The sequence below is a fragment of the Cnephaeus nilssonii genome (assembly GCF_951640355.1).
Source record: "Cnephaeus nilssonii genome assembly, chromosome: 12".
Lineage (NCBI taxonomy): Eukaryota > Metazoa > Chordata > Mammalia > Chiroptera > Vespertilionidae > Cnephaeus > Cnephaeus nilssonii.
The window spans coordinates 62,014,700-62,040,751 of record NC_137083.1 but is presented as its reverse complement, the minus strand read 5'-3'; the positions used below and the strand labels follow the sequence as shown (position 1 = coordinate 62,040,751).

The 26,052-nt window shown below is 41.3% G+C and overlaps 1 protein-coding gene and 1 pseudogene across 4 annotated transcripts in view; one reads left to right on the top strand and one right to left on the bottom strand.

Moving 5' to 3' along the window:
* The window catches only part of AHCYL2 (adenosylhomocysteinase like 2), a 178,188-nt gene that overhangs the window by 87,996 nt on the left and 64,140 nt on the right, over positions 1-26,052 (top strand). The window lies entirely within an intron of this gene.
* On the bottom strand, positions 6,473-8,041 carry LOC307108619 (nucleophosmin-like; annotated as a pseudogene). The gene is made up of 3 exons: positions 7,486-8,041; positions 6,972-7,259; positions 6,473-6,538 (listed from the first exon to the last, which is right to left on the bottom strand). The product of its transcript is annotated as a nucleophosmin-like (transcript).

The window sequence follows — 26,052 nt, the reverse complement described above, 5'->3', positions numbered from 1 at the left end:
GTTTTTTGTTGGTTTTTTATTTTTTTACAGAAAAAGACAAAACAAAACAAAAGCACATGGAACAAGACTTTGTACATGTAGACAATAGCAAAACAATGCAAACAACAGGAGAATAAGAAGGTTTATGGTAAAAATATTTATCAAATGATATACTTGCAAAACAAAAAGGTGTAATGACTTTATACAAAGACTTAAGTTTAATTATTTACCAAATGGTGCATCTCCAAACCAAGAGATCTCATTATTTAATACAAAGACCTAAGTCTAGTAATCTTAGCAAGTTACCTAAGCAAGTGAGAGACCTACTTGCTTATAATCAGCGGTGAGAGCTCAATGAAACCAGTTAACACTTAGATTGTTGTTGAGACTGACTCACTTGGCAACAGAATCTGAAAGACAAATGGGGTTTGGGCACAGGGGGCCCAATGAGTGCCCATGTTGGTCTGACAGTTCCCTGGAACACTGCCAAGCCAGTTTCAAAATGATCTTAGCAAAACCTCTAGAAGCATTAAAAGATCATAAAAGAATCACTCAATATTTGAAAAAATAATTTTTTTAAAGCTGAATTGTGTACTGTATGTAGTAAGAGAGCTATGCTGAGCAGACACAGTCTTTCTTAGTACAGCAGTCTGCTAATATGGTATGGAGAAGCATGGAGTTCAGGGATTGGAGGCCTTTTAGAAGCATAAATGTTGTTTTTTAAATCCTCACCCAAGGATATGTTTTACATTGATTCCAGAGAAAGAGGAAGGGAGAGGGAGAGAGAGAAGCATTGATTGGTTGCTTCACATACGCACCCGGAGCAGGGATCAAACCTGTAACCCCGGGTATATGCCCTGACCAGTTCAGAATAGAATCGAGACTGTTGGGTGCACTGGACAATGCTCTAACCAACTGAGCCACACCAGTTAGGGCTATTGATCTATATTTTGTTACTAATGTGGTCTGTGATTAGTTCTGTGATTTCATTTATCTGAAACCACACCTAAGTTTCCACACCTAAGGAAAGAGTGGTTTGGAATTTTAAAAAATCTCTCTGAAATTCTAGGGCAAGAAGAAATAGAAGTGAAGCAGAGATGTCTTCAAGATTCCATACTGATTTCAAATAGTATAAAGTGGAGATTTTGTTCACTACTGTGTAATACCTATTACAGTTGGTATTGTTATGTAACAAATTACTGTCAGAATTTAGAGTGTTATTTTTGTTTTTTTTTAAAATATATTTTTATTAATTTCAGAGAGGGAGGGAGACAGAGATAGAAACATCAATGATGAGAGAGAATCATCAATCGGCTGCCTCCTGCACCGCTCCTACTGGGGATTGAGCCCCCAACCAGGGCATGTGCCCCGACTGGGAATCGAACCATGACCTCCTGGTTCATGGGGCGATGCTCAACCACTGAACCCCACCAGCCAAGCCAGAATGTAGAGGTTTTAAACAATCATTTTACTTTGTTTGTAGTTTTGTGGGTCAGAATTATGGGAATGGCTCAGCTGAACAGTTTTTTACTTGGGTTTTCTCCTTTTTTTAGCCCTGCCAGTTCATAACTTTTGGCCAACCAAGTAATAAATTTAAATAGGTGTTTATGCTACATATTTATTTGTTTACAGTGGGAGTCTTATTCAGTGTTTTACTACTTCATACTTTTGGAAATACAAATTACTTTTACAACTTACCCTTACAGATAGAATTAACTAAAAGCACAGCATATAATTCTTTGGTACCACTTTCCAGAGAAATAAAGAGATATGGGAAGAAAGGGAGGTATGTGGTGGCAGCAGTGGTGTTGGTGGTGATGGGGCCAATGAGGATGGAAATGGAAGACTGAGTATATATAAGTCATTGTCCCCAAAGTGCCCTTATAGAATTCTATGAATTTCTAGAGTAGTATTGACACACTCATGATTATCATATAAAACATTTTGGATAGTGGAAATAAGAACTGGAAATAAGAACTATGAAATCTGCCTATAATCTTGAGAATTTACCAATAGTTCCAAAGATCTAGTGGGTGCTTAAAGGGAAGAATGGCAATGTAAAGGAGCCTGGGCCATAAGCCAGTTAATTGGCTTAGGTAATAATTACAACAAAGTTTGGCTAAACTTATAAAAATCCAAAAAAATTTAACAGAAATGAATAAGAATAGATTATAAAGGTAAAACTTCAGATAGGAAGTAGCATACACTTTGGCATTAGAATAAAGTAAGGAAGGCAAATAGAAAGTAAATAGAAAAGAGTAAAGAATACAGATAAAGGAGACAGAAAAGGCATTTGCAGAAGTATACGGGAGGACCTTAGAATAAAAATAATGGTTGTTACTGGACCTTGTTACTACCTATCAGCTGGTAGTAACCTGAGAGTCTTTTTAGAGTCCTTCTCCCTATTGAGTTAACTCAAAGGTAGTATCAAGAAGAAACAAAGAACATTTTTAGAAGGAGAGGAAGAGTAATAATGACTCAAGTTTTCAACCTAAGTGACTAGACTAAATAGTGAGATTAAAATTTGTTTAAATAATAACACAAAAGTATAAGGGAGATAGTTTGAAGATATGAGACTGATCTCTTCCTTAAATTAGGAAGGAAGAAGGAAAAGCTAGGTGAATATACCAAAAAATAATTATTAAAGTATGAGGGAACTTCCCATAATCTCAGTCTTCTAATAAGAAGGCTCATTAGCTTAGTGAGGCTAGGACTCCTCAGAGATGGAGGTATATGTAGAATTAGCAAAAGACTTTGAGACTCAGCAGGACATTCTTCTAGACCTATTGGAAATTTTTGACACACCATTTGGAAAAATGACTTTAGAGCTAATAGCAAAACAAGAACCTGCTCAATAATTAGTTATGCAGAGAGCAGACATTTTGAATTTCTTCAGATCCTGGAAGCTTTGGGGGGACATGGAAATATTTAAAGGATTAAATTGTTGAGCAAAATTGATACTGAAAAGTACTTTAAATTGATTGGTTTTCTCCTTTTGTGTGTTTGAGAATTTGGGCATATAATGTAGCTCTATACCCTGTGGTACCTAACAAGAATCCTATATAATAAAAGGGTAATATGCAAATTGACCCTAACAGCAGAACTACTGGTCGCTATGACGGGCACTGACCACCAGGGACCCTCCCCCCGAGTGCACGAATTTTCATGCACCGGGCCTCTAGTTAATTATAATCAACTACTGAAACAGACTGTTCTGAATAAATATTATTCACTTCCCATGTATTTTAGGGGTTCATGTAAAAGAATATAAAATTTCATTTTGCTGTTTTAAAGTGACTGAACTACACCTTTTTAAAAAAATATATTTTTATAGATTTCAAAGAGGGAGAGAAAGAAGCATCAATGATGAGAGAAAATCATTGATCAGCTGCCTTCTGCATGCCCCCTTCTGGGGATCGAGCCCACAACCTGGGCATGTGCCCTTGACTGGAATCGAACCCAGGATCCTTCAGTCCACAAGCTGACCCTCTATCCACTGAGCCAGCTAGGGCAACCTATATTTTTAAAAGTGCATTTATTACATATATTTAAAATATATAAAGCCTCCTTTCCTAAGGCCTACTCACTCCTTGTCCCCACAGATAATCATTATTGTCAACAGCTTCTTGTGCTCCATTCCAGAAAAATAGGTTGTGTGTATGCATCTGATATTATACAGTAGAGGCCCGATGCACGAAATTTATGTAAGAGTAGGCCTGCCTTCCCCCGGCTGCCGGCACTGGCTTCCCTCCAGCCGCCGGCAGGCACCCAGGACCCCAGCTTCCTCACAGCCCCAGCTTCATCCAGAAGGTCGTCTGGAAGGGTGTCTGGTCTAATTAGCATATTACACTTTTATTATTATAGATTATTATGTATTGCATTATATAAAAATATATCTCAACATATACATAATCTTGACAGTGTATTTAAACTACATATCTTAAACCACTTCATTTATATCCTTGCTCAATCAATTATGTAAAATCCTTTCTCTTTGCCTCTGACTTCTGGTTCTCATTTCCTCTGTATAGGGAAGTATACTATGGGAATACAAATTCCAAACACCTGTTTTGTTTTTCTAACCAATTTTCTATTTCACTGCATTCACATTTGATTAAAATAGCTTAAGATAGAAAAATAGTTTTCTTTTTATTTTAATTTTTTGTTTTAAAAAGAGTGAGGAGAAAAAATGAAAATCATTTGTCACTATTCAGTATTCCTGTGAACAATGTTTTATTAGCCCATCTCTCTCCATTTGGTATATCCCTACAGTTTATCCCCACTAGAGGGCACTAGGATAGTATTTGTTTTAGGTGAGCTGTTTTAAATTAATTAATTAATTAATTTGTTAATCCTCACTCGAGGATATTTTTCCATTGATTTTTAGAGAGAGTGGAAGAGAGGGAAGGGAGAGTGTTAGAAGACGGTTTGGTAGTTCATTACAAAACTAAAAATACTCTTACCATACAATCCAGCAATTGCACTTGTTGGTATTTACCCAAATGAGCTAAAAACTTATGTCCACACATGAATGTTCATAGCACCTTTACTCATAATTGCAAAAACTTGGAAGCAATCAAGATGTCCTTCAGTAAGTGAATGGATAAACTGTAGTACATTTAGACAATGGAATATTATTCAGCTCTGAGAAGAAATGAGTTACCAAGCCATGAAAAGACATGGAAGAACTTTAAGTCCATATTACTAAGTGAAAGAAGCCAATCCGAAAAGGCCACATACTATGTGATTCCAACCCTATGGCTTTCTGTAAAAGGCAAAACGAAGGTGACAGTGAAAAAATGAAAAGATCAGTGGTTGCCAGGGATGGGGGTGGGGGAATGGGGGTGGGGGTGGAGTAGAAGAGATGAATAGGCAGAGCACAGAGGAATTTTAGGGCAGTGAAACTATTCTGTATGATAGTATAATGGTGATGGATACATGTCATTATACATTTGCCAAGTCCATAGAATGCACATCCCCAAGAATGAACCCTGATGTAAACTATGAACTTTGGGTGATAATGATTTGTCACTGTAACAAATGTACCACTCTCATGCAGAAAGTTGATAGTGGGAGAGGCTATGTGTATTAGGAGGCAGGGGATATATGAGAACTGCCTGTACTTTTTGCTCAATTTTGCTGTGAACCTAAAACTGCTCTAAAAACATCTGTAAAAAGAACACCCAGCTGTAATAAGAAACTGCATGGAGACAGGTCAGATAACTCAGGAGTACTAGTCTAAACTTGAAATCACTGAGCTAATACTCTAGGACAGTGGTCGGCAAACTGCAGCTCGCGAGCCGCGGTTTGCCGCTCTGTTGACTGATGAGTTTGCCAACCACTGACCTAGACTCTCAATTCCAATAATTACAGGCGGCTGTTGTTCCTTGTGATTAAGCCCCTATCCCAGTGGTCAGCAAACTCATTAGTCAACAGAGCTGCAGTTTGCCGACCACTGCTCTAGGGAAAAGGGTATTGGTTTATACCCATGTATACAAAAGAGCCTGTAAAACTAAGGTGCAATAATTTTCTAGCTTGTGGCTGGTGATATGCTATCCTCAATCCTCCTTTTTTATTGTACATGGATTTTGGGGGGGAGGGTAATGGCAAAAAGTCATCTTTTCCAAAAAGAATGATAACTAATACTTCTGGAAATTTATTCTATAGATGTTCTCCACATGTGTGAGCTAACATATATAGAATAATAGTCATTACAGTATTATCATGGTGATTTACAAATAGCAAAAGATAGGAAGTAATCTAAATGTCCATTGAAAGTGGACTGGTTGAATAAATATTGGTACATCTATAAAATAGAATAATGTGCTCTGGTGGTTTTGTGAGACATAGGTGATGTCTCTGTAAAATGTCTTCCTTCTCTCTCTTTTTTCTTTAAAAAAAATTTTTTTTCTAAATGTCTTCCTTCTCAAGGACTTTCCTCTGCTTTGTTTTGCGGATAAGGAAGAAAAGTAGATAAAGAGAAAAGTGGATGTAATAACCTGTGAGTTGTAGTTCTATACTAAGAATTGCTTTGAACATTATTGACCATTACCTGTTACTGGCTGATTTCAAAAATTATAATTATGAACTACTTATTTGACTTCATTCTGCACACTTTGTCAGTTGTACATGTGATTATTCACACTGTTGCACAACCTAGTTTACTCAGAATCATTTATCCCAAATCTATACAGTTCTCAACTGTGTTTACTTTTTAAAATTAAAATATTGAGTTTATGACACATGTATAATTTTGTTTCCCCACAATTTCTATTTGTCTGACCACTACTACTACTATGTCCTATCATAACATTCCATACATACTTAAACCAAGCAAAGGGTGGGCTTCCATCTTTAAAAACTGTCTAGGCATTTTGGACAACACATCCTTAGCAATGGAACCTGGACATTTATCCAACATGCTAAGCAAAGTTCTCATTCTGAATTTAAAAAGGACAGCTGGAAATTTTAACAAACTATCTAAACTATTTTCTTAAAGAGACTTTCTCTGCTTCCAGAGATCTTGATTAGCCTCCTGGTCAGTCATCTAGAAGCAATTCTATCTAATAAAAGAGTAATATGCAAATTGACCATCACTCCAACACACAATATGGCCGCCCCCATGTGGTCAAAGATGGCTGCCACAAAATGGCTGGCAGGGGAGGGCAGTTGGGAGGGACCAGGCCTGCAGGGGAGGGCAGTTAGGGGCAAACAGGCTGGCAGGGGAGAAGTTAGGCATCAATCAGGCTGGCGGGGGAGTGGTTAGGGGGTGATCAGGCTGGCAGGCAGAAGTGGTTAGGGGCAATCAGGCAGGCAGGCAGGTGAGCGGTTGGAAGCCAGTAGTCCTGGATTGTGAGAGGAATGTACGACTGCCCGTTTAAATGAGCAGTCGGACATCCCTCAAGGGGTCCCAGATTGGAGAGGGTGCAGGCTGGGCTGAGGGACACACACCCTGTACACGAATTTCGTGCTCCAGGCCTCTAGTTCTCTACATAATTGATGAACTTGACTTTCACTTTGGGAAGAGAGCCACCTTTTCTATACTTGCTTGCATTTTTGCTTTAAAGTCTTCTACAGCACTAGATCCTTTTGGTGTTTTAGGAGGTTTTTTTTTCCTGTTCCTTTTTTGTTTTAGGATTCTTGATCTTTTGATCTTGGTTAATGGTTTTGAGTCTTTTCCTTCTGGTTTAGTTTTTGTGCATTTTTGGCTGGAGTATTTTGTACAGATTTCTTTACTGGAGCATTTTCTTCAGCTTCTTCATCAAAATCATCATCTTGTCCTGGTCAGTGTTGCTCAGTTGGTTGGAGCATCGTCCCGTACATGAAAGGTCATGGATTTGATTCCTGGTCAGGGCATATGCCAGGGTTAGGGCTCAGTCCCCCATCGAGGTGCATATGGAGGCAACCAGTCTATGTTTCTCTCCCTTTTTCTCTCTCTAAAATATTAATAAAAATATGTATTTGGGTGAGGATTAAAAAAAGAAAAAAACAGCTTCCCTTTTCTACAATGGTTGTCATTACTTAGAATTTTTTTTTTAAAAAGTATCATCATCACCATCATCTTCATCAGCAGCAAGTTTTACATTTTTTCTGTGGAACCTTGCTACCACTTCCAGGGCAGAATGCTTCCCACATATACTTATGAGTTTCACATCCTCCTCTTCATCTTCTGACTCTGCATCTTCCTCCACAGCTACTAAGTGCTGTCCGCTAACCACACTGAACCACTCTTCAACCATAAGACCACAGGTGGTGTTATTTCAAAGCCACCAAGGGAACTTGTTGGCTGTACAGACATTTTCAAAGTTGCTAGTGTTACTTTAATTGGACTGCCTTCTTAATTCATTGCCTCTGCTTCAAAAATGTGCAATTTATCCTTTGTACCAGCCTCTAAACTGACCATTTTTAAAGAGAATTGGTTTTGCGGATTTGCTCATTTTCATCATTATCCACATTAAAGTGATGATCTTTGTCAGCCTTCAGTTCACAACTGAAAGGACAGTTCTGAGGCCTCAGGGGGACTTGTGTTCATGTCCATTGAATCTTCATGGGGTGATGACATGCACTTAGGTGGGAGAGAAGGTGGACGGAGATAAAGACTACTGGTTTGCAGAACAGAAACACAGGACCGAATCGCACCAGGGTTAACTGCATTTACTTTTGTCTATTGTTTTAAAAGTCCTAAGAGAGGAAGGGATTTTTTTTACCTACTACAAGGTAGTTTGGGGTTAATAAGAGTTCATTTAGCAAACATGTGAGGTTAAGGGCATTTCAGATAGAGTGCAAAGGTACCTAGATTTGGGTCTTTGCTCTGCCTCTTATTAGCTGTGATCTTGGATCAGTTACCTAACCTATCTTTTCTCAGATAAAATGGTGATAATAAAAGTACCTACCTCACAGGTTATTATAAAGATTAAACTAGAGGCCCGGTGCACAAAATTTGTGCACAGGGTGGGGTGTCCCTCAGCCTGACCTGCACCTTCTCCAATCCGGGAGCCCTCAGGGGATGTCCTACTGATGGCTTAGGCCCGCTCCCCGTGGTTCTCGGCTCTCTGTGGGGCCTGCCTGCTCCTCACCACGGCGATGGGCAAGCAGGCCCTGCTGGGTGCTGTCTTCGGGCTGCGCTTGCCTGCTCCCGGGTCGCCGCAGCTACAGCCAAGCAGGCCCTGCTGGGTGCTGCCTGTGGGCCACACTTGCCTGCTCCCGGGTCGCCGCAGCAATGGCCAAGTAGGCCCTGCTGGGTGCTGCCTGCGGCCTGCTGGCCTGCTCATGGGTCGCTGCGGCTACGGCCAAGCAGGCCCTGCTGTCCGCAGTCAAGCTGTGCAGCCGGACCCTGGGGGCAGGTCTGGCTGTGCTGCCCACCCTGGAGTTGCCGGTCCGGCCCGGCCTCCCTCTCCGGCCCTTGAAGCAGCCTCAGTGGCTACTGACCAGGCCCTCCCCCAGTGCAGGTGCGCAGAGGCCCCTGCTGCCCTGCCCCCGACGCTGTGTGTGCAACCTCCTCCTGTCGGGTCGACCCGTTACAGCATCCTGGTTAATTAGCATATTTCTCTGTTTTTTATATATGTGAGATAATACATACCCAAACTACATAGTATTTGGAATGTAGAAAGTATTCAATAAATGTAGTTCTTTTTTCCTTATTGTTATTAGAGGCATGAAGATGTGAAGCACCATGACAATTTTGGAAACTTAAAGAGTTAGGTATAAATAACATTTCTTCAAGATCCAAACCTAATATTTCCTCATTGAACCTTTACAGATCCTACAAGCATTGAGCAGTGCTCCCACACAGCTCTTTGCTTGTTATTGTAATTTCTCTGACTACTACTATGCCTTCCATGGTAGAAGTTGTGTATTTTCAACATATACTGAGTATCTCAATGTATCAGACATTATGCTAGGTGATCAGTACAGATAAGGTCTCTGTCCTCTTGAAGCTTAAATTCTAGAATGAGGAAACAAAAAAATAAGTGATTTCATATAGTGGTAATAGAAGGAAATAAAATAATGGGTTCAGAGTGTTGGGGGCAGGGCCAGACAGGATGATCGGGAAGGCCTTGAAGAGGTGTCATTTGAGTTGAGACCTGAAGGATGAACTCTTTGGATTGTGTGTAACACTTTTAAAATATATATATTTTATTGATTTCATAGAGAAAGGGAAAAGGAGAGAGAGAAAAAAACATCAATGATTAGAGAGCATCATCAATTGGCTGCCTCCTGCACACCCTCTACTGGGACCCAGCCTTCAACCCGGGCTTGTGCCCTTGACTGTAATCGAACCCCACTTCAGTCCGCAGGCTGATGCTCTATCCACTGAGCCAAACCAGCCAGGGCATGTGTAACACTTTTAATACCTCAGCTCCAACCACTCAGAGTCTTGTTTATGTTCTTGATCATTTCCTTCAGGTTACCTTAGAATGCTGAATTTAGTTTGTACACACGTTGCATATTTATTTATGTTTGGCTGTAGCTCTTCTGCTTTCCCTCCCTCTCTCCACAAGAGTGAGCTCTTGAGCTGACTTTTCCCCCATAAGTTAATGACTGAATTTATTATTTTCTTTTTAATTTAATTTTAAATGTTTTTTAAAATTGATTTTAGAGAGAAAGGAAGGGAGAGTGAGGGGGTGGGGGGGAGAGAGAAAGAGAGGGGGAGAGAGAGAGAGAGAGAGAGAGAGAGAGAGAGAGAGAGAGAGAGAGAGAGAAACATCAATCAATTGCCTTCTCATACACACCCTGACTGGGGACCAAACCAGAAATTTTGTCCTTAAGTCTGAAGTCCGTTAAATTGAGGTCTATGCCCTGGCCAGTGTGGCTCAGTTGGTTGAGCATCATCCCATGCACCAAAAGGTTGTTAGTTCAATTTCCAATCAGGGCACATGCCTGGATTTCAGGCTCGATTACCAGTAGGGGACATGCAGGAGGCAGCCAATCAATGTATGGCTCTCAGATCGATGTTTCCCTTCCTCTCTCTCTAAAAATAATTTTTTTAAAAAATTGAGGTCCACAAAATCAAGGGTTTACAGCAATAGTAAATGAAGCCATGGATATGGGAAAGAGAATGTTTTGAGTGAAGAGGAAACAGAGATTAGAATCTTCAAGGGCTCCTATATTTAAGGGACCAGAAATGGCAGAGGGGAGGGAGCTACAAAGGAAACTAAAAATGAAGGTATTCTGGAGAGCAAAAAAAAGATGGATATAATGTTAGGAAAGCCAAGGGAAGGGAGTCTTTCAAGGAAAGGTTATTAATAGTGTCAAATTCCTGAGAAGTAAGCTGAGAAGTCTCCATTAGATTTAACAACAAGGACATAGCAACTTTGGCATAAGTAGTTTCAGTGGATTGCAGAAGGCAGAATGTAGTAGATTGAGGAGTGAATGGAAATATAGAATTGAGGATATAGTGAGCTTAGAAAGCCACAGAGTTTCTCTCTGATATAAGTACAGAGAGCAATAGCTGAAAGGGGAAGGTGGCACATTTACTTATTTTTTGGAGATGGGAGAACCTGAACACATTCTGTGCTGATGGGAAGAAGTCAGTAGAGGGTGAGAGGTTGAAGAAACACAAGTGAGAGGGGATCATTGATAGAAACCAGTCCCTTAGAAGGTGAGAGAGAATTTGACCCAGAGCACTGGTTGGAGGGATTAGATTTTGATGGTGTGTTAGTCTACTCAGGCTGCCATAACAAAATACCACAGACTGGGTGGCTTAAATAACACTATGTGTTTTCTGGAGGCCAGAAGTATAAAATCAGGAGCTATCAGGCTTCATTTCTGGTGCGGCCTCCCTATCTGGTTTATAGATGGCTGCCTTCTTCCCGTGTCCTCACATTGCCTTTCCTCTGTGTGCCACAGCGACTGTCTTTTCTGGTGTCTGTTTCTCTTTATGAAAATCCCATTTGAATAGGACTCCACCCTTAATGGCCTCATTAGCCTTAATTACTTTCCTATAGGCCCTGTTTCTAAGTATAGTCACATTGGGAGTTAGGGCTTCAATATACAAATTTGAGGTGATACCATTTAGTCCATAACAGAGGAGAAGAGAGAATCCTCTTCCATTAAAACAGGAGGGAGAGCCCTAACTGGTTTGGCTCAGTGGATAGAGTGTTGGCTTGCGGAATGAAGGGTCCCAGGTTCAATTCCGGTCAAGGGCATGTACCTTGGTTGTGGGCATATCCCCAGTTAGGGGGTGTGCAGGAGGCAGCTGATCGATGTTTCTCTCTCATCGATGTTTCTAACTCTCTATCCCTCTCCCTTCCTATAAATCAATAAAATATATTTTAAAAAATAAAACAGGAGGGAGATAAAAGGAGATTGATACAGGCAAGGTTTTCTCTGTGAAAAAAGGAGTGCAAGCAATGTACTGAGTGTAAGGGATAGATGTTATAGTTGTGTATTTGAGAAGAGTAGAGAACATTTAGTAGCTGATGTGGAGAAGGGGAAGAATGACTGAGGAGGGGAACATGGCGGAATTACTAGGTTGCGTTGACCTATCTGTGTACCAGGCTGGTTTTCAGCAGAGCAGCCCAAGCACAGGCATGACTATTTAGTAGCAGTAGTCTTCCATGTGTGAATATCGCCTTTTAGAAATCTTCATTGTGTAAGATCTCTCTCAACCAGGGGTAGACTCATGTTAACACTACAGTGTCAGCACTGCTTTAAGAAGATTGAATTATCTTCCACATTCTTTGTTACTGTTATTGGCAGGAGATTTTGACTAGAGCATCTTTACCTAGTAGAAAATTATACTTAGTAAAATCGCCGTGATTATGGACCTCACAAGGTATTTACAGCATCTGTAGGCAAGAATTAGCTCGCAATCTTTAAAATCAGAGTAAATTTGTCTTGGAATTATTCAGAGCAAGTGATGAACAGCACAGCTGATTCGCATTATTCTCAGATTCTGTATTTACAAATTTGCCTACTTGCTAAAATTTACTTGTAACACCAATATCAATACTTGTAGTCGTTTCCGTAGTCATTCATGGCTATGTGCAGAGTGGCAGAAATTTGAGTCACCTAGCATGTGTCTATTCCCTGCTTAGGTCAGACAAGGCAAGCTCTGCCTTCCTGTGTGAGCTCTCATCCAAGTGTCCTTTCCATTGTCTACTTAGTGCCACATTTTCTGCATTTTTGTGCTTTTTCTTGGTGATTTCACTGTTTGTTGTTGTTGTTTTAGTTTAACAGACATTTATTCCTTTAGTTGAACAACCTCTACACACAAAATAAATGGTTTGAGATTTTTGAGTGGGAAGGAAGTTAGGTCTTAAGAGATTTTGAGTTTGCTATGTTTTCTAGAAATCATTTAACGGAGCCTTTTAAGGCCACTGATGGCCTTGGCCAAAGGGAAAGGACAGTGATTTCTCTATTTAAAATGTCCCCCAGACGTAGTGCTGAAGTGATGTCTAGTATTCCTAAGCACAAAGGAGTCTGTAATATGCTTTATAGAGAAAATGTGTGTGTTAGGTAAGCTCCGTTTATTTAGTGCCTAAAATGTAAAAAAGACAGACAATACTAAGCACTGGCAAAGATATGAGGTAACTGGAACTGATATTCTGCTGGTAGGAGTATAAATTAGTGCAGGTACTTTGGAAAATTGCTTGATATTACCTAACTGAACATATGTATACCCTATAACCCAGTAGTTCCACTCCTAGATATATATCCAACAGAGATATTTTCATTTTCCTATGGGTAAGACATACACAAGAATGTTCACAGCAACAATATTTTTTATGGCCCCCAAACTGAAAACAACTTTCAACAGAATGTATTCAATAAATTATGAATATTCATGCAATGGGATGCTTTCCGGCAATAAAAATTAATGAACTACTGCTAAATGCAACAAACTTGGATAACTCTTAGAAACATATTGAGCTGAGGGGAAAACAGGTACTTAAGAGTGCATCTTTTATGATATTTACATCAGGTTCAAAAATAGGCAAAACTGATCAGTTGAGGGTAATAACTGAGAGGGAGGTTCTAGGGTGCTGGTAATGTTTATTTGTTTTCAGAATTTTTTATTTATTGATTTTAGAGAGAGAGAGAAACATTGATTTGTTGTTTACTTATGCATTTGTTGATTGATTCTTTTTTTAAAAAAATTTTTATTGATTTTTAGAGAGGAAAGGAGAGGAAGAGAGAGAGAGAAACATCGATGGGCTGCCTCCCGCATGCCCCCTACCTGGGATCAACCCTGCAACCTGGGCATGTGTCCTGACAGGGAAATGAACCAGCAACCTTTCCGTGCATGGGAAGACTGCCCAACCAACTAAGCCACACTGGCTAGGGCTCACTGGGTGATTCATGTATGTGCCCTGAGTGGCAATCAAACCCACAACCTTGGTATTTCGGAGATGAAGCTAGGGCTGGTGCTGATAATGTTCTATTTCCTTATCTGGGTAAGTGGTTACATAGGTGTGCTGACTTTTGAAATTCTATCCAATTGTAACTTTTTTATTGGTGTACTTTTTTTATAGGTAAGTTATGCTTCAATGAAAAGTTTATTTTAATAAAAGAACATAGTAAGAAGTCCACATTCTACATTTATTTAATGGCATTATGTTTCGTTATTTTACCCTATACTGTCCAATCCTTCCCCCCTAACCCCCAACCTTGATAAAACTGAGGGCCCTGAATGTAAATTCCCTCTCACTCTTATTCTGGTTGTTTCAGAATTCAGAAAGAAGTTTCCAAGTTTAAGCTTGATCTCTGTGAGGATGGTTTTACCTAAAGGTGCTCACTGTGCAGCAAACTGAACTCTGACCTGAGTGGAGCTCTATTAGCTGTCTCAGGGAAATTGAGGGTTTAAGTCCACACTCCACTCCCAGATTCTAAAGGACTTAACAGGGAGTGGAAAAAGCGGCTGGCTTGGTACCTGCTTTAGTGTACTGTAGTCTCTGTATTGCTTAATTGTATTTTTTTTTAAATATATTTGTATTGATTTCAGAGAGGAAGGGAGAGGGCTAGAGAAATAGAAACATCAATGATGAGAGAGAATCATTGATTGGCCGTCTCCTGCACACCCCACACTGGTGATGGAGCCCACAACCTGGGCATATGCCCTGACCGGGAATCGAACCGTGACCTCCTGGCTCATAGGTCGATGCTCAACCACTGAGCCACGCCAGCCGGGCTATATTGCTTAACTGTTTACTTGAGAAACAGTGATTGGATTAATGAGTGGCAAGGATGTACATTTAGCTATACTAAGCAGACTTTTGTTAATAGTCATATTTCTATTTATGGCTTTGTTAGTTCTTACTCTAGAGAGAATAGAAGGGAGGAAGGAGGAGGAGGAGGAGGAGGAGAGAGAGAGAGAAACATTGATGTGAGAGAGAGTCATTGATTGGTTACCTTCCACAGGTGCCCCTACCTGGGCTGGGGAACCTGTAACTGAGGTACGAGGTACGTACCCTTGACCAGGAATCGAACCCTTGACTCTTCTGTCCATGGGCCAACACTCTAACCACTGAACCAAGCCGGCCAGGGCAAGCTAGCTGTTTTTAAGTCATTTTTTCATTCAGCTCATATTTGTTGGTTGTTTACTATGTATTAGGCACTTGGAATGCAGGAATAAGACATATAATCTTTGCCCTCAAATAGCTTGCAGTTCTAGTGTGGAAACAGGCAAGTGATCAATTATAGTGTCAAAACGGATACCAGCCCTAGCTGGTTTGGCTCAGTGGATAGAGTGTCAGCCTGCAGACTGAAGGGTCCCAGGTTCGATTCCAGTCAAGGGCACATACCCAGGTTAGGGGGCGTGCAGGAGACAGACAATCAATGATTCTCTCTCATTGTTGATGTTTCTATCTCTCTCCCTCTCCCTTCCTCTCTGACATCAATAAAAATATATTTTTAAAAAACAACAACAACTGATACCATTATGTGCTATGATAGAGATCAATCTTGGTGATTAGTCAGTAACACATAGAATTGATTCTTAACCTAGACCAGGAGCTGGAAATGTGTACCTAAGAAAGTTAAGCTAAGGTAAATTTTGAAAGAGAGAGAGAGAGAGAGAGCGTGAGAGAGAGACTGTGTGTGTGTGTGTGTGTTTCAGAGTGAGGATGTGGGGGAATTCAGAGAGTGAAGGCTTAGGAGGTATATAGATGGTAAGTCATGATTTTTCATGCTAAGGAGTTTGGATTTTGTTTTGAAGATGGTGGGGAGCTGTTGAGCAAGGAAGTGATGTGATCCAGATTTGAAAATGATTGTGCTGATGATAATCACATAAAAAGAAGTTAAATCAATAAACTGAAGTAGTCTTTTACAAGGATGGAATTATCTAGGCCCTTGTCAAAGTGTAGTACCAGAAGTATTGCTATTATTTTGAGAGCTGTTAAAACTAGAATCTTGGGACCTATTCCATACTTACTAAATCAAAATCAGCATTTTAACAAGATCTACAAATAATTTGTAGGCACATTCAAGTTTAAGAAGCATTGATTTAGATGGATATTATGATGGTTAGACTTTAGACAGCTGGTGTGAAGAAAAGACAGATTGAAGAGATGTTATGGAGTACATGTTCTCAATCCCTCTCCTCACAAGTACATACCAGGTGCCCCTACTCATCCTTTACCTTTCAGCTTAAATGGAGCTTCTCTGATGCCACATTCCCAATACACATGATTGCCATATACTCCCATAGCACCCTGTACTTACCTTATCACTTCCTCATACTTTTCTTGTACTGTAATTCCTTATTTAATTGCCTGTGTTTCTCCCTAGACTCAGTTCTATGAGGTCAGAGACTGTCTTTCTATGCTGCCCAGCACATGATAGGTACCCAATAAATATTTGTGGTTTGATTGAATGAATTCACTATGTATAAGAAGAGAAGATGGATTTGGGTGTGTTGGGGGATGTACCCATTATATTTATTAATAGTAATGGTAAATTTTAAATAGCACCGACATGTTTCAGGCACTGGTCTACGTGCTTTATATGTATTAATTTATTTGATCCTCTCAGCAATCCTATAAGGGTAGATATTCTTTTTTTTAAACTTTTTGTTAATGTAGTTGTAGTTAGATATTATTTACATTATTAAAATACATTAAATTTTTTGCTTTTTTATTTTTAATTTTTTTCAATTAGAGTTTACATTCAGTATTATTTTGTATTAATTTCAGGTGTACAGCATTGTGGTTAGACAATAATATACTTTACAAAGTGTTCCCCCCAAAGAGGTAGATAATCCTAATATCCTCTTTATAGATGAGAAAATAGGCACAAGGAGGATAAGTAATTTGCTTCAGGTTATATAGTAAGTGGTAAGTCAAGATTCAAACTATATAATCTGGTACTACTCTGCTACGTCTGGTTTTGGGCAAAATAGCTTCCTGGCACTATGCTAAGGGTTTCTATGTATTTCTTTTTTTTCCTCTCTCTTTTTTATTTATTGAATTTATTGGGGTGACATCAGTTCACAAAACCATACAGGTTTCAAGTGTACAACTCAATAACTCAATAAAACATCGTCTGCACGCTGCATCATGCGCCCATTGCCCCAAGCAAAGTCTCTTTCCTTCCCCATTTCCCCCCCTTTGCCCATCTCCACCTACTCCCCCTTTCCCTCAGGCTATCACTACACTGTTGTCCGTCTCTATGTGATACTTATATGTTTTTTGGCTAATCCCTTCATCTTTTTTCATCCAGTCCCTCCTCCCCTCTGACAGCTGTCAGTCTGTTCCATGCATCCATGAGCAAAGGCAGTTTAAAGAGATCATATAATTCTCAGGACCGGGCATGCGTTTCTAGTTGTCAGTCTAGGTGATGGTAGTGCAAAGCCCCGAGGTCACCAGCAGTGGCATGTTAGTGAGGGTGTGGGGCCTGCGACATCCTCCTGCAGCTGCAGCTCCACTCTGCAAAGTGGTGGTAGTGCTTCTCGGATTCTTGCAGGCTTTTGGCTGGACCGTCTCTTGCTTTGCTCTGAGATCTCTATACTCGGTTTCTATGTATTTCTATATGTTATTTAATCTTTAAAACATCAATGTGAGGAAGATATTATTATCTTATTTTACATTAAGGATACAGAGGCTCAAAAAGTTATATAGCGTAATATATGGTAACGGAAGATTTAACTTTGGGTGGTGGGCACACAGTGCAATATACAGATCTTGTATCATAGAAATCTATACCTGAAACATATATGATTCTGTTAACCAATGTCACCCCAATAAATTTAAGAAAAAAAGTTGCATAGCTTACTAAAAGATACACAGCTAGTAAGTGATGGAGCACTTAAAACCCAAGTCTTTAACCCCAAGGCTATCCAACTCTAAACCCTGTAGTCTTTACCAGAAATGGTGATGCCTACATATGGAGTCTAAAATACCTGTGGGATATGAAACTAAAGATTACTGGGGAACTAACAGGTAGGATGCCTAACACTTACGTAGGGTAGGGGGAAGACTGAATTCCAGTTGCTCTGGTAGCATTAGCTTTCCAAGTTTAAAGAGGAAAGGGAGACTTGAGGCCTAGCAATTCCAGCCAGCCTCCTAATGCCCAGGTGGAACTTTGAACTCAGGAGATTAAGAACCTTAGCCTCTACAGTAAGCTGTAACTTAGGTGACTAAGGAATAGTTATTGCTTTTTCTTATGGCCTCAGAGAAACCAGATGGATTAGGAATGCTGAATGTCAAAACTGGAAGGAACCAGTTCTGATCTTCCCCAGTCCACTCTTACTCATTCCCCCTCATTTTATAGTAAGGAAACTGAAGAAGAAAGTAATTAGATGACTTGCCAAGGTTTAATAAAACCATTAGCAACAGGCCAGGAACACAGGACGGGATCGAATTCTTGTGTTCTTTGCCCTGTGCCTTATGACTCTCTAGGTTGAAGATTTATCACTTCTTGTTTAAAACTGTTCTGCAATTATACTTATTTCTTTACCACTGCCTGTTTCTTCTTGACTTTGATTCCTGGAAATATTAACTTCTTGTCCTTTCCCCTTCAGCTCTAAGCATATACTCCCTGGCAAGTCTGACTTGCCTTCATTAATAATGATACTGCTATCAAGATACCACTGGTAGGAACACATTGGCACATAGAACTTCAAATTGTTCTTCTTCTTGGGGTGAAAATGTGATTCTTTTGAGCTGTACGCACATTCGTTAATTTTTATAAAGCAGAAGACTGCAGGAGTGGGTGCAGTTTGTGTAACTTTTTATGAAGTTGCAAACTCCTCACCTAAATGTTAAGGATGATTATGATAGATAATCATGTGCAGTGGTGTCACCCCTGCCCTTGTACCTTCTAAGGTACATTATGGTAAAATGAAATTAGACTGGAAACACGATTATAACTAGCACTTATACCTATACATTATGCCTTATACAGTCCTGCTCAGTTAATAGACCTTTAGTTCTATAACAGCTACTGTTTTTACTTTTGTTTCAGCAGGTGAAGACTGCACGGCATGGCAGCAAAGAGCTGCCATTTTAGTTTTGTTACAGAAAGGTATAGTGAGGCTGCAGTTTTCAAATTAAGTCTATTTTCGTTAAAACCTATATTAAAACAAAAAAAAAATCACAACTAAAATGACATTTAGGCCCTGGCTGGTGTGGCTCAGTTGGTTGGGTGTCATCCTGTGTACTGAGAGGTTGCCAGTTTGATTCCTGGGTAGGGCACATGCCTGAGTTGCGGGCTCAATCCCCAGTAAGGGGTGCGCTGGAGGCAGCTGATCAATGTTACCCTCTCACTTCGATGTTTCTCTCCCTCTCCTTTCCTCTCTCTCTAAAATCAATAATAAAATAATATTTAAAATGACATTTAGTTTAGTTTTCCAAAGTGATATGTATTTTATCTTTTTAAAAAATATATATTTTATTGATTTTTTTACAGAGAGGAAGGGAGAGGGATAGAGAGTTAGAAACATCGATGAGAGAGAAACATCGATTAGCTGCCTCCTGCACACCCCCCACTGGGGATGTGCCCGCAACCAAGGTACATGCCCTTGACCGGAATCGAACCTGGGACCCTCCAATCTGCAGGCCAACGCTCTATCCACTGAGCCAAACTGGTCAGGGCGATATATAAATATCTTTATTGTTTAAAATAATTATAATGTCTGCTTTGTAGGTTTTTCCCCCCCATTAACCCCCTCCTCCTGGCACCTGCCTCTCACAAGCCTTTGCCACAGTATTGTCTGTGTCCATGGGCTATGCATATATGCGTATAAGTTCCCTGGTTAATCTCTCCGCCTGCACCCCACCCAACCCACCCCTACCTTCCCTCTGAAATTCATCAGTCTGTTCATGGTTCTATGTGTCTGGGTTTATTTTGTTCACTAGGTTCCACATACAAGTGACATCATGTGATACTTGTCTTTCTCTGACTGGCTTATTTTGCTTAGCATAATACTCTCTAGGTCTATCCATGCTGTTGCAGATGATAAGATTTCTTTCTTTTTACCACCTCGTAGTCCATTATGTAAATGTACCACAATTTTTTTATCCACTTATCTGCTGATGGGTACTTTTGTCTATTTCCAAATCTTAGCTATTATAAATTTCACTGCTTGAACATAGGGGTGCATATATTCTTTCTGATTAGTGTTTCAGGTTTCTTAGGATATAGTCCTAGAAGTAAGATCACTGGGTCACATGGGAGTTCCATTTTTAATTTATTGAGGAAACTCTATACTGTTTTCCACAGTGTCTGCACCAGTCCACTTTCCCACCAACACTTGTCTTTTGTTGCTGATAGCCATTCTGACAGGTATGAGGTGATACCTCATTGTTGTTTTAATTTGCATCTCTCGAATAATTAGTGACTTTGAGCATTTTTTCATATGTCGCTTGGCCTTCTGTATGGCCACTTTGGAGAAGTCTCTATTTAGATCCTTTGCCCATTTTTAAAAATATATATATATATTTTTTTTATTTATTCAGAGAGGAAGGGAGAGAGAGATAGAAACATCAATGATGAGAAAGAATCATTTACTGGCTGCTTCCTGCATGCCTCCCCCGCCCCTTACTGGGGATCAAGCCTACAACCTGGGCATGTGCCCTTGACCAGAATCGAACCCGGGACCTTTCAGTCCGCAGGCTGATGCTCTATCTACTGAGCCAAACCAGCTAGGGCCCCAGTTTTAAATTGGATTGTCTGTCTTCCTTTGGTTAAGTTGTATGAGTTCCTGATATATTTTGGAAATTAACCCATTATCAGAGGTGTCATTTGCAAATATGTTCTCCCATGCAGTGGGCTCTCTTTTCACTTTGTTGATGGTTTCTTTTGCTGTGCAGAAGCTTTTTATTTTGATGTAGTCCCATTTGTTTATTTTCTCTCTAGTTTCCTTTGCCCTAGGAGATATATCGATAAATATATTGCTACGAGAGATGTCTGCGATTTTGCTGCCTATGGTTTCTTCTAAGGTTTTTATGGTTTCACGGCTTACATTTAGATCTTTTATCCACTTTGAGTTTATTCTTGTGTATGGTGTAACTGGTGGTCTAGTTTCATTTTTTTGCATGTACCTGTCCAGTTTTCCCAACACCATTTATTGAAGAGATTGTCTTTACTCCATTGTATGCTCTTGCCTCCTTTGTCAAATATTAATTGAGCATAATGGCTAGGGTCAATTTCTGGGGTCTCTGCTCTGTTCCATTGATCTGTATGCCTGTTCTTGTGTTAGTACCAACCTGTCTTGATTACAGTGGCTTTGTTGTATAACTTGATACCTAGTATTGTGATTCCTCCAATGTTGTTCTTCTTTTCTCAAGATTGCTGCAGCTATTTGGGGTCTTCTTTGGTTCCATATAAGTTTTTGGAATGTCTGTTCTAGATATGTGAAATAGGCAGTTGGTATTTCAATAGGGATTGTATTGAATCTATAGATTGCTTTGGGTAGTATGGACATTTTAATTATGTTGATTCTACCAATCCATGAACACAGTATTTTTTGACTACAGGTCTTTTACCTCCTTGGTTAAGTTTATTCCTAACTATCTTAATTTTTTTTGTTGCAATAGTAAGTGGGGTTGTTTTCTTAGTTTCTCTTTCTGAGAGTTCATTATCTATATATGCTGAGTGGCCAGATTATTATGATCTCTGAACACATAATAATCTGGCCACTCATTGTGTGTGTGTGTGTGTGTGTGTGTGTGTATGTGTGTGTGTGTATGTGTGTGTGTGTGTGTGTGTATATATATATATATATATATATATATATATATATATATACATACATATATTAGAGGCCTGGTGCATGAATTCGTGCATGGGTGGAGTTCGGCCAGCCTGGCCAGGAGGAGGGGACATGGGCAGTTGGCCGGCCTGCCTGCTGGTCAAACTCCTGATCGAGGGGACAATTTGCATATTAGCCTTTTATTATATAGGATATATACTAAGTGGCCAGATTATTATGCATTCAGAGATATATATAAAAGCCTAAGCAACTGTTAGGAATGTTCGATAGGTCTCTATGACAGTGCACTGATCACCAGGAGGCAGATGCTCAACACAGGAGCTGCCCCTGGTGGTCAGTGTGCTCCCACAGCCAACCTCCCACAGCCAGCCAACCTCCTGCTGTCCCTCCCCCCAGCCGGCCGGCCGTGATCAGCCCTGATTGGTCCCAATCGCTGGCCAGGCCAAGGGACTCCACTCGTGCACTAATTCGTACACCAGGCCTCTAGTTGCTATATAAAAATGCCACCAGTTTCTGGGTGTTTATTTTGTATCCTGCTACAAATTCATTTATTCAATCTAGTAATTTTTTGGTGGAGCCTCTAGGGTTTTATATGTACAGTATCATGTCATCTGAGAATAATGACAGTTTTACTTCCTCCTTTCCAATTTGAATACCTTTCATATTTTCTTCTTGTCTGATCACTGAGGCTGGAACTTCCAGTACTATCCTACCTAATAAAAGAGTAATATGCAAATTGACCCTAACTCCGCTACACCCACAAGCCACACCCACAAGCCAATCAGGAGCAAATATGCAAATAAACCCACCCAAGATAGCTACAGCCACAGAGAGCGGGAGGGAGGCTTGGGTTTCCCCAGCAACAGAGGAAGCCAAGCTTTCCGCCTGCCTTTGCTGGCCTAAGCCTCCACTCAAGGCTACAAAGTTTCAATTATAGAAGGTAAACAAATCCAAACAGAAATGGCGGCAGCTACGGAGCTGGAAAGAGCAGGAGGCAAGGGTTTCCCCCGGCAATGGAAGAAGCAAAGCTTTCCGCACACCCTGGCCAGCCCAGGCCTCCGCTTAAGGCTACAAAGTTTCAATTATAGAAGGTACACAAACCCCAAAAGAAATGGCTGCCGGCCATGGAGCGAGCAGGAGGCTTGGCTCCGCTCCAGGCTACAAAGTTTCAATTGTAGAAGGTAAATAAATTCCAGATACAAGGGCCTCCGCCAGGGGGCGTGGTCGGCCTGCAAACCACCACAGGCCTCTCACTCAGGCCGCCCCACGCCCCAAGGGAACCCCCCACCCTGATCTGGGACACCCTTCAGGGCAAACCAGCTGGTCCCCACCCCTGTACCAGGCCTCTATCCTATCTAATAAAAGAGTAATATGCAGATTGACCATCACTCCAACACACAATATGGCTGCCCCCATGAGGTCAAAGATCCTGCCCCCATGTGGACACAAGATGGCCACCACAAGATGGCCAGCAGGGGAGGGCAGTTGGGAGGCACCAGGCCTGCAAGGGAGGGCAGTTGAGAGGGGCCAGGCCTGAAAGGGAGGGCAGTTGGAGGCGATCAAGCCTGCAGGGGAGGGCAGTTAGGGGTGACCAGGCCGGCAGAGGAGGGAAGTTGGGGGCAAACAGGCTGGCAGGGGAGCAGTTAGGCATCAATCAGGCTGGCAGCGGAGTGGTTAGGGGGTGATCAGGCTGGCAGGCAGAAGCGGTTAGGGGCAATCAGGAAGGCAGGCAGGCGAGCGGTTGGGAGCCAGCAGTCCTGGATTGTGAGAGGGATGTCCCAAATTGGAGAGGGTGCAGGCTGGGCTGAGGGACACCCCCCCCCTCCATGCACGAATTTCGTTCACTGGGCCTCTAGTCCTAGCTAATAAAAGAGTAATATGCAAATTGACCGTACCTCCACTACACCCACAAGCCATGCCCACCAGCCAATCAGGAGCGAGTATGAAAATTAACCCAACCAAGATGGCTGCGGCCACAGAGCGAGCAGGAAGCTTGGGTTTCCCAGGCAATGGAGGAAGCAAAGCTTTCTGCACACCCTTGCCGGCCCAGGCCTCCAGTCAAGGCTACAAAGTTTCAATTATAGAATATAAATAAATCCCAACAAAAATGGTTGCGGTCACAGGGCGAACAGGAGGCTTGGGTTTCCCCGGCGATGGAGGAAGCCAAACTTCCTGGCCGGCCCAGACCTCCGTTCAAGGCTACAAAGTTTCAATTATAGAAGATAGATAAATCCCAGATACCAGGGCCTCCACTTGGGTCGATGGGGGGCGTGACCGGCCTGCAAACCACCACAGGCCCCTCACCCAGGCCGCCCCACACCCCAAGGGAACCCCCACCCTGATCCGGGACACCCTTCAGGGCAAACCAGCCAGCCCCCACCCATGCACCAGGCCTCTATCCTATCTAATAAAACAGTAATATGCAAATTGACCATCACTCCAACACACAAGATGGCTGCCCCCATGTGGACACAAGATGGCCGCCACAAGATGGCCAGCAGGGGAGGGCAGTTGGGAGGGACCAGACCTGCAAGGGAGGGCAATTGTGAGTGATCAGGCCAGCAGGGGAGGACAGTTGGGGGCGATCAAGCCTGCAGGGGAGGGCAGTTGGGAGGGATCAGGCCTGCAAGGGAGGGCAATTGTGGGTGACCAGGCCGGCAGAGGAGGGAAGTTGGGGGTGACCACGCCTGCAGGGGAGGGCGGTTGGGGGCAAACAGGCTGGCAGGGGAGCAGTTAGGCATCAATCAGGCTGGCAGGGGAGTGGTTAGGGGGTGATCAGGCTGGCAGGCAGAAGTGGTTAGGGGCAATCTGGAAGGCAGGCAGGTGAGCAGTTGGGAGCCAGCAGTCCAGGATTGTGAGAGGGGTCCCATATTGGAGAGGGTGCAGGCTGGGCTGAGGGACACACACCTGCCCTGTGCATGAATTTTGTGCACCAGGCCTCTAGTATTGAATAATAGTGGTGAAAGCAGACATCCCTATCCTGTTCCTGTTCTTAGGGGAAATGGTTTTAGTTTTTGCCCATTGAGTATGTTGGCTGTAGGTTTGTCATATATGGCCTTTATTATGTTGAAGCATGATTCCTCTCTTTCTACTTTGCTAAGAGTTTTTTATCAAAAAAAGGGTGTTGGCCAAAACCGGTTTGGCTCAGTGGATAGAGTGTCAGCCTGTGGACTGAAGGGTCCCGGGTTCGATTCCAGTCAGAGGCATGTGCCTTGGTTGTGGGTACTTCCCCAGTGGGGGGTGTGCAGGAGGCAGCTGATCGATGTTTCTAGCTCTCTGTCCCTCTCCCTTCCTCTCTGTAAAAAATCAATAAAATATATTTTAAAAAGGGGGGTGGGGAGGTTGGATTTTGTCAAATGCATTTTCTGCATCAATTGACATAATCATGTGATTTTCCAATTTGTTTATGTGATGTATCACCTTTATTGATTTGCGAATATTCTACCAACCTTCGATCTCCGGAATAAATCCCCCTTGGTCATGGTGTATGATCTTTTTAATGTATTGTTGGTTTCGATTCACCAATATTTTCATGAGGATTTTAGTATCAATGTTCATCAGGGATATTGGCCTGTAATTCTCTTTCTTTGTAGTGTCTCTATCTGGTTTTGGAATTAGGCTAATGCTAGCCTCGTAAAAAGAGCTTGGAAATGTTCCTTCCTCTTGGATTTTTTTTTTTTAATAGTTTGAGGAGGATAGGTGTTAGTTCTTGTAAAACTTCCCTGTGAAGCCAGCCGGACCAGAGCTTTTGTTTGCTGGAGTTTTTTTTATTACTGCTTCAATTTCATCAGTAGTTATGGGTCTATTCAAGTTTTCAGATTCTTCCTGATTGAGTTTTTGGAAGATTGTACTTCTCTAGGAATATGTCCATTTAGTCCAGGTTAGCCAGCTTGTTAGAATATAGTTGTTCATAGTATTTTTTAAATTTTTTATTTTTTAGGATCCTTTGAATGTCTGTGGGGTCAGTTGTTACTTCTCCTCTTTTGTTTCTGATTTTGTTTATTTGAGTCCTCTCTCTTTGTTTCTTGATGAGTCTGCTAAAAGTTCATCAATTTTGTTTATCTTTTCAAAGAACCAGATCTTGGTTTTGTTGATCTTTTGTATTTTTTTTTAGTCTCTACATCATTTAGTCCCACTGTGATCTTTATTATTTTCTTCCTTCTATTTACTCTGGGCTTTTCTTGTTGTACTCTTTCTAGTTCTTTAAGTTGTATGATTAGATCTTTTATTAGAAGTTTTTCTTGTTTTTTGAAGTAGGCCTGTAGTGCTGTGAACTTCCCTCTCAGGACTGCTTTCACTGTGTCCCATAGATTTGGGGTGTTGTGCATTCATTTTCATTTATTTCCAGGAATTTTTTTTACTTCTTTCTTGATCTCTTTGGTAACCCATTCATTGTTTAATAACATGCTATTTAGCCTCCA